The sequence below is a fragment of the Epinephelus fuscoguttatus genome, linkage group LG1 (genome assembly GCF_011397635.1).
Source record: "Epinephelus fuscoguttatus linkage group LG1, E.fuscoguttatus.final_Chr_v1".
NCBI lineage: Eukaryota > Metazoa > Chordata > Actinopteri > Perciformes > Serranidae > Epinephelus > Epinephelus fuscoguttatus.
In genome coordinates, this window is record NC_064752.1 from 1292987 (window position 1) to 1302571 (window position 9585).

At 45.3% G+C, this 9585-nt stretch overlaps 1 non-coding gene across 1 annotated transcript; it reads left to right on the forward strand.

Moving 5' to 3' along the window:
- Nucleotides 1-4467: 4467 nt before the first annotated feature.
- On the forward strand, nucleotides 4468-4539 carry trnat-cgu (transfer RNA threonine (anticodon CGU)). The gene has a single exon. It is a non-coding gene; the product is annotated as a tRNA-Thr (tRNA).
- The last annotated feature ends 5046 nt before the right edge of the window (nucleotides 4540-9585 follow it).

Sequence of the window (9585 nt, forward strand, 5' to 3'; positions counted from 1 at the left end):
GAACTCCGTCTCTTGAGGCCGTAACTCTCTCCCAACCCAGAGGGGGCAATCCACCGTTCAAACTGTTTGTTTGTCAGATGCTGGTTGATATATTTCCTGCACACTCTATCATGGATGTATTGTAAGAACTGGAGCAATGTCACAATATCAGCCTGACTCATAAAGCTGTGATACTGACCCTCCTGTCAGGTCATACCCTACCACTCCCTCCTGACCTGCAGTAACTCCCCTTTTCCCCATCACCTGACTGCCCCACCCTCCTGCTCACCTGTTCCCACTTCTCTCATCATCCCTGCAGTAGCCTATATATCCCTGCACATTTAAACCAGCTCCTAAACCATTTGCCTCTTTGCTCTGCACACACTCGTTACTGTCACGCTTCCAGGTCAAAACTATTATTTTCTCATCTGCTCATGACAGATGAGAAAATGTTTGTTTGCATTGTTCATCTCTGCAAACCATGAATCCATTAACATTTACATCTCATATGCATATCAGTGTTTCTAAAGTGATGTAGTACACGAGCTGACGTTGTCATGGTGGATGGTGTGACAGTAGGTGAGACAACTGCCAAGCTGCAGGCCACTGTTCAAGACCAACAAACAACAAAAAACAGTTGCTTCTTAAGGAGTCATCACTGTTTACAGACGGCTTCATGGCCACCAAACTTGGGTATTTTTTTGCGGCTCGTCTCTATTTTTCCAGATGGGACAGTGAAACAAAAATCAGTTGCTTTTCCTGCCGAGATTCTGTCTTCAGAATCAGGTATTTTAAAACATCTTTTCCAAACCATAACCCAGTGGCTTTTGAGCCTAAACGTAACCCACGTTAAATTTCAACTGATCCACGTGTTTGTGGTTTGCAGAAACGTACAATACCAACACTTTTTCTGGCAACTGGGTTGATTTTAATACCTCCAGCATTCAAAGTTCAGAACACAAAGAGGAATAATTGGCCGTGTCTGTAGTTCAAGGTGTCCTGTCAACAGCTGCACAGGTTGGAGAGTGAAGTCTGAGGGTTAAATGCTTTTTGAGCTGCAGGGGAATTTTTGTGTTGCAGTACAGCGAGGCTGAGGGGCGACGTCGTGTCCAGCCTGAGACAACATTACTAACAATGTTCAGCAGCTCAGAGTTACATCGGCTCTGACTCCTGTTTCAGTGTTTAAGTTCTTTTTTATTATTATTATAAAGTTTATAAGTGCTTCCTTCTGTAATTGCATCACATACTGATTCACTGATGTCCAGGTCCTGACACAGAGTGACTCTAATACTTCACTACATTTCACCGATGTTAACTATGGAGGTAAATCCAGCATTCTTGGTTTTATTAATTTATGACACTATCCAATATGCATATAACTTATATTATATATATTATATTGTTATTGATTTTGTGGATGTAAAATTTTTGCTTTGGCACATTTGATCGACACAGATGCCGTTAATTTAGTTAATAACGCAGCCTACTTCACAATTTGAATTCTAAATGAAATCCTGTGATTGTTGTTACGTCACCCTTGGTTTGTGGACTCCCGTTTGAAAGCCTCGAGCTATTCAGCCGTTGCCATCTTGGTTTTTGGAGAAGTGACCATATTGGGTGAGAGAGTGGAGCTGTGGAGGTGCGAGGGGCGGAGCTGACTCAGACCTCAGACAGCCTGTCACTCAAAGCAGCTCTGTCCTTAAATATGCAGAACTTTAAGCCTTCATAAAATGTAAACGGGAGAGTTATATAAAAAATTCACTCACTACAGCACAATTAGCTCTGAAGGCCAAAACCAGCCTCAAGTGGACATTAGAGGAACTGCGGTTTTTGGCACTTTGATGTTGGCTTTATTTTCCAGTCCCAGAAGTTGTTTCTTTTTTTGGACATGTTTTTTTTATTTGTATATAAATATGAGATATTTTCCATTGCAGTCTGTTCTGATTTCTTCATGAACGTCCTTTAAATATTCACATGAACTGTCTGCAGCAGTACGGCCAGCTGCCCAGTCTGCCCAGCCCGGTCTCGCCCTGAAGTCGTTGAAATCTGGTGCTTGGGCAGCGACTTGTGGCGTCAGATACCAACAAAAAAAGTTGTCTTTTAACATCAGCGGCCTGTTGCTGTTATAAACCCTTTTTAGACAGGAGTTGTGCAAATTTGCAGGGAAGCCCAATCAGTGTTTTTTCAGCATTGGCAGTATAAAAACAAAATCGGGGAGTGCAGCAAAATGCCGCCTGCCTACTTTTGTTTATACAGAATGTGCCTTTTTCGGGGCAATGGGGGGCGTGAGCAAGTAACAAAACGTGTAGCTCAGCATGTGACGTAAACAGTGACGTGGGAGGGAAGCCGCGGCTGGTCAGTCCTTCGGTGATTCTCTCATAAGTCGGCCCGTTCTTCACCGTCCCCGTCATCTGACGGTTAATGGCCTCTTCGTTTGCGAGGACAAGGAGGGCGCGCAATTCCTTGTCTCCCCAGTTGCTCATCTTTACAGTGTCTGTCAGGTTTGTGTTTCCCTCTTGCTACTAGCTGCTCGCTAATTCCTGCTATCAGCTGCTTCCTGTTTATCCACCACCAGTGGCTCGCACGTGCAGCGTCATCAGCAGCTCCTCCCACAAGTCATCAACAGCCCCTCCCGTTGCAGAAGGCCACCTCAGTCTGTTTAAACCAGAAAGGTTCCTCCAATATGTCTACCCTACGAGGCAGAAAATTGGGCACCTCGGATCAACTCGCCAATCCAGCTCTGTGTGTCTAAACGCTTGCAGCTTGGCGGCAAAACGGCCCAACATTCGCCGAACATCTGGCAGTGTAAAAGGGGCTATAGTTTCACAGCGCCCAGTGGCGTCACGGGGAAATGCAGCGGGATGAGGATGAAAGTTAAGGCGATCAAAGTCTGAGCGGGACACTCAACTTGACACGGCGTCCCCGAACACCAGGGTTCCTTGGGTGTGGATATGTGGACGTGGAAAGTCCATGACCAAAACTTCAATATGTGAGGAGGGCGGAGTGAGAATGTGTTGGTCTGCCAGTGTTGTTCTTTGTGAAGTGTTGACGTGCCAGGTGCCGTAAGGAGCATTGTTAACTGTTTCGAGGTTTACGTTCATCAGATGCAACCTGATGCGTTCAGTTGACCAAAAACATAAGTTTATTGAACGCGCTCTGTTAATGAGTTCATGCACAATAGCTCCTGTAAAGGTGTACAGTCTGTGCCTTCTCTCTTCTCTAAAAACAGCATTCCTATGGACGTTCCTCGTTTATTTACTAATGCGAGTTTTATGTTCATTTGTTTTTCTCTTCAGACTGCACTCGTCCTGTCAGCTGCTCTGTGCGGCCTGAATGTTTTCTATGTCATGTCATGTTCTGTCTTCACCCCGTTTCCATTTTCCCGTCTCTCTAGTTTCATCCACCCTTTTCCCGTAACTCTTCTCCCACTTTGCTTCAAGCGCTGCTCTTTCTTTTCTTTAAAATGAGTCACTGACTAATGAGAGGTGGAGGTGGAGGGGGAGGCTGTCAAGTAGGTGAATGTCACACCCACCTGAACTTTGGACTTGTTCACCCCACACACTGTAATTTTTCTCCAAAGTGCTAAACAAACAGGTTAGCAAACACACACACACACACACACACACACACACACACACACACACACACACACACACGGGTCATGAGGGGAAATATGTAACTTTTCTGCTGTTCTGTTGTGCAACCACACCGGGGGTCACTGATGTGAGCATCAGAGATTTCAGGAAAGTTTTGGGAGGTTTTTTTTTTGTTGCTGTCAGACTCCTGATCATCAGACGTGAACACATTACTGGCAGAACACCGACTACACTCTGAACATGACGTCTTGAAACACAAATACACACTCTGTGCACTGATGAAAACAGCTTGTTCCCTTCAGGTTCTTCTCAGCGGGAACGTCTCTGTTTACGTTTGTTTGATTTTAAGAGAGAAATCAAAGCACACAAAAAAAAAAAACTAACCACGGTAATGCAAACACAGATTTGTCATGTATGTTTACTTGATACTTTTCCAACAGCAGTTTGAGAGCCAGAAATCTCAGAGGTGACATCACTCATGATGGGGTGTGGCCAGAAAAACAACACGCTTAAAAGTTTCCGTTTGTAACAGCGAAGCAGCGTAGCAGCGCCTCTGCTGCATCGTGTCAGAGTCCCTTTGTCTCCGTGGATTTACTGTCTGTCTCTGTTCTGTCAGTCCAGCTGATGGAGACTGCAATACAAAAATATGAAAGACTTGGTAACAATGCAGAACCTGCCTCAACACCCTTCTTATTATATTTCATATTGTGCCGTAATATCTCACAGTGAATCTGGTGTTCCTCAGGGTCAGTTACCTACTTTGATTCAGCATTGAACAAGATAAGATAAGATAAGATAAGATAAGATAAGATAAGATAAGATAAATGGTATACTGTAATCTTCAAGTAATCTATATTACCCAACATGATACAGATTACTGCTGAGGCAGTATGGCGTGGTGGCCAAGTGGTAAGGCGTTGGTCTCGTAAACCAAAGATCATGGGTTCGAACCCCATCCATGCCTGATAAGCTTTGGTGCTTCATGTGTCAGTCTCAGAAGTGTAGTCCAAAGTGCTGTTTGGTAGACTGGACTGAGTTTCTTGAATGATGTGATGAAACACCGCTCATCCAAGAGGCTTCTTTATTTCTAAGGAACTGATGATGAGCTGATGTGTGTGTCATTAGGATTAGCTGGGTGCAGGTGTGTCGTGTTATCACCAACATCGTAAATGTAGCGTTTTTTCACTTCATTAAATGTCTGTTGAAGGTGGGAGTCGTGAAACTGTTTCAAGTGTGTGCCGTAGGAAACAATCTTACTGCATATTGTAAGGCATAACATGGACTTCTTTACTGGTCGACCAGGACGAATGTAGAACTAAACAAGTTTCCAAGCCTTGTGTTAAGTTGGAAAACCTAGATTTGCACAAGTGTTGAGACACTGTGGCCGAGCAGCAGGTACTGTTCTTCCAAACCAAATATCGTGGGTTCATTTCTCATCCACGCCATCAAGCTAAAATTAAATTAGAGCTGCTGCGCAGCGATGGGTCCGGGCATTTTTAGGCAATTCTGAGCAACAAGCAGAAGAATTGGAAGACATTTAGGAATTTAGCAACACAATTTGCCTTTTGCATCAGCTGAGGCTTGAACTCACAACCTCTGAAGCTAAGAATCAAGTTCTATCTCACTGAGCTAATTAGTCAGTGACAGTTCATGTGTAGCTTCACAAACTGACTAAGCCAGACGTGCAGGTTTAGCAGCCGTCCATGCATGGAAAAGCAGATTTCAGACCACTGTAAAAAATTCATTTAACAAAAATCTGAAAATACGCATATTGCACCTAGACAGCATGGAGATGTTGGTAATTTATTTCACTCTTTTAAACTCAATAAACAGAAGAAAAATAATTAAAATTGTCTTATAAAATTATTTGTTTTGTCCAAAATACCAGAACACAAAGAGCTTCAGTTTCCTGACTCTGAGAACTGAGGAGATCAGATATGTTGATCAATTTTCTGACGATCGACTAATCAGTGAATCTACTAACAGTCTCAGCTCGACTTGAATCGACACACTAACGTGTATTTCAGCTTTCGGTGACTCGAATCTGCTCTTTAGTGTGACACCAGTTAAACGCTGTCCTCGCCTCGTTTTTCTTCCCACCGCAGCAGCAGGGAGTCGATCACTTCCTGTTATTAAGTCTGCTGGAGGGTCAGAGGTGAAGGGTGAGAGGTGGAAGACAGACGCGGTGTTGACAAGAGACACACAGGGAGGCTCTGTGTGTGTGTGTGTGTGTGTGTGTGTGTGTGTGTGTGTGAGCAGCAACTGCAGAGAGTCATGAGCAATGAGAGGAGGAATTACTGAAGAATGACTGGAATTTCCTGAATGGCAGTGATGGCGGCTCTCTCTCTGTCTCTCTGTCTCTCCGTCTCTCTCAGTCGAACACCTATAAATCAGCCGTCGTCTGAGAGTGGATGTAATCTGTCAGTGTGACTCTGCTCTGTTCTTTCTTGTGTCTCTTTATAAAGACAAACTGAGGTCAAATAAAATAATCTTTCACTGATCCTCAGAGTTTAAGTTCAGCTGTTGCATCAGCACAGAGACACATAGAGATAAACAGAGAAAAGTAAAGGGCGTGAAACAAATATAATATAAATAAAAAATAGAAACTAGACAGGAGCAGTCAGAGTCAAAATCCCAAGACCAGTACTACAAATACACACTGCGCCCTCGGCCAGAGTTGTACTTGAACTAATACTTCTCAGGAGACGTGACTTGTTCCCATTCTTCACCAGAATTAGCGCGTCTCATCCCAAGTCGTCACAGTGGACTTTCACATTTACATATTACACACTGGGTATCCTCCCCCATCTGCAGTTGACACTCTGGGACGCTGGTACCAACACCAGAACAACAACAGCACATGCTTAGGTTAAGAAAATAACATCATGCTTTGGCTCTACATTCATACAGGAAGCAAACAGCAGGCTCCCAGGTGAAAGTCCGAGGTTTATTAGACCCATCCACTGTCCCTCCCATGTGCCCTATAGCGACTTTAGATTACGTGCGTTTCATGTCATACTGGTGACGTCCAGCCATGTCACAAACTGATGCTGAATTCACTGACAAAGCAGCAGCATTTGATGACTTTGGAATAAGAACAGGCTGCGTGTATGCAGGATTTTCTAGCACCTGCTAAAAATGGGTGATTTTTCCTAACTGACCAAGGACCAAACAATGGGCAAGCAAGTTAGCTACGGTTAGCTAGCAGCTAACTGGTACCATGGTGGACAACTTTACGGCTCTGTACATTTTGTCCGTCCATAAATGAACAGCTCTGGATGTAGATTTCTCCATGTTGTTACCGGCTTCTTCTTCTGTTATACATTTATTCCTAGTCGACATCCGGGTCAAAGCCCGGGGAGGGAACTGTGGAGCATGCTCAGAGTGCCGCAAAAGCTGGCCTTTGGCGTTTGTGTCTGACGCTGAAGTCACTGACAAAGCGAGGTATTTGACAGCTTTGGAATAAGAACGGATCGGGTGTATGTGCGTTTTTTAAACACGGGAAAACCGACAAAAAATGGGTGCTAGACTCCTTTCCCACTGCCAGTAGACCAGTCATATACACAGTTCTGCAGCAATATGCCTTTCTGTGAGTTTTAAATGGTGTGTCACGTTTGACATCACGGACAGGCCGGAAAACAGGTTAGTCAGAACTGAAACCAACAGAGGATGAGACCTGAGCCGAGCCCAGTGACAGTGTTTCTTCTTTTTTATATTTCTTACATATTCAGTCTCTCTTTCAAACTCGGACTGACTTGATTCGTTACTCTGACACTGCTTCGATGGAGACGGATGGCGTTTCCTGGTGGCCTGTCATGCATCATATAAAGTCACATAAATCATCATATGAATCACATAAAGGCATTCAGTGCCCTCTGAACAGGACTCATATAAATACAGAACACAGGTTGTTCTTCATGTGAGAGAGAAAATAACCTGCTGTCTGCCAGTGAGGACTTTGTGCCTTTATTAGTACGAGCACACCAGTGCACGTACAGCTGACAGCTGATCCAGCTGTGACCAGCTGCTGCTGTCATCAGAAACAGACGTCTCTTCACCTGATGCTTCAGATGAAATGTCTCATTTCTCTGAAAACATTTCAATCAGAAGAGACTCAGTCTTAGTGAAAAGAACATTTATATACTACTGCACAGAAGGATGAAAAATGTTAAAAGTCTTTGGCGATAAAACGTCATCGAGATGATGTATAATTTAGGAGGGTGATGAAGCTGTAGTACAATATTTATTTTAATATTCTAATATTTTATTTTGAAGTGCTGTTTCCTAGTTCAACGACATGGCCAAACACAAGTATGACTCTCAATGTGTTAAACTGTGTGGACCTCCGAACAATGACAAATCTGGGGCTGTATGAGCTGGGAACCACTGGTTTAAATTATTTTCAGCCTGCTTGCAGCATGGCTCGAGGGATCTCTGTCAATCACACCAACACTTTGGTCCAGACTGAAATGTTTCAACACATTTTTTAACAACCTGGCTTTATTCTGAAGTTGTCGAATACCGGCACTTGGTCAGTGACTTCCAGCATCAGACATATTAAAAAAGCTGTCCTTTCGTGTCGCCATGATACTCCCGGCAGCATCGGGGGAAATAGGAGTGGGACAACACAAGTTAAGGGGGCAGAAGTCTGAGTAGGGCGGGCAGGAGGGGTGGTGGATGGGTCCAGCAATCACTAACTTTCACCCAGGAGGCCAGTGTTCACTTCCTGTAAGATTGTAAAGCCAAACCCTGTTTTTGTTTTTTTTCTAAACCCAACCATGTGTGTGTGTTGTTGAAGTAAAAATACATTAATTTGCAGTGTTGTACTGACGTAGTGCTTTTATTTTGAAAGCAAACTGTACAGTTCCTGTGAAAACAGAAGTGTATTTTGAAAACAGACAATGCATGTAACAGGCTGAAGTTGACACGGCGTCCCAGAACGTCAACAACCAACACAGGGAGAACATGTCAGAGCACCTGGAGGAAACCCACGCTGACACAGGGAGAACATGTCAGAGCAGCTGACACGGGGAGAACATGTCAGAGCACCTGGAGGAAACCCACACTGACACAGGGAGAACATGTCAGAGCACCTGGAGGAAACCCACGCTGACACGGGGAGAACATGTCAGAGCACCTGGAGGAAACCCACGCTGACATGGGAAGAACATGTCGGAGCACCTGGAGGAAACCCACGCTGACACGGGGAGAACATGTCAGAGCACCTGGAGGAAACCCACGCTGACATGGGAAGAACATATCGAAGCACCTGGAGGAAACCCACGCTGACACGGGGAGAACATATCAGAGCACCTGGAGGAAACCCACGCTGACACGGGGTGAACATGTCAGAGCACCTGGAGGAAACCCACGCTGACACGGGGTGAACATGTCAGAGCACCTGGAGGAAACCCACGCTGACACGGGGAGAACATGTCAGAGCACCTGGAGGAAACCCACGCTGACACGGGGTGAATATGTCAGAGCACCTGGAGGAAACCCACGCTGACACGGGGTGAACATGTCAGAGCACCTGGAGGAAACCCACGCTGACATGGGGAGAACATGTCAGAGCACCTGGAGGAAACCCACGCTGACACGGGGAGAACATGTCAGAGCACCTGGAGGAAACCCACGCTGACACGGGGAGAACATATCAGAGCACCTGGAGGAAACCCACGCTGACACGGGGTGAACATGTCAGAGCACCTGGAGGAAACCCACACTGACACAGGGAGAACATGTCTGAGCACCTGGAGGAAACCCACGCTGACACAGGGAGAACATGTCAGAGCACCTGGAGGAAACCACGCTGACCACGAGGTGAACATGTCAGAGCACCTGGAGGAACCCACGCTGACATGGGAGAACATATCAGAGCACCTGGAGACCCATGCTGACACGGGGTGAACATGTCAGAGCACCTGGAGAAACCCCCGCTGACAGGGGGTGAACATGTCAGAGCACCTGGAGGAAACCCACGCTGACACGGGGAGAACATGTCGGAGCA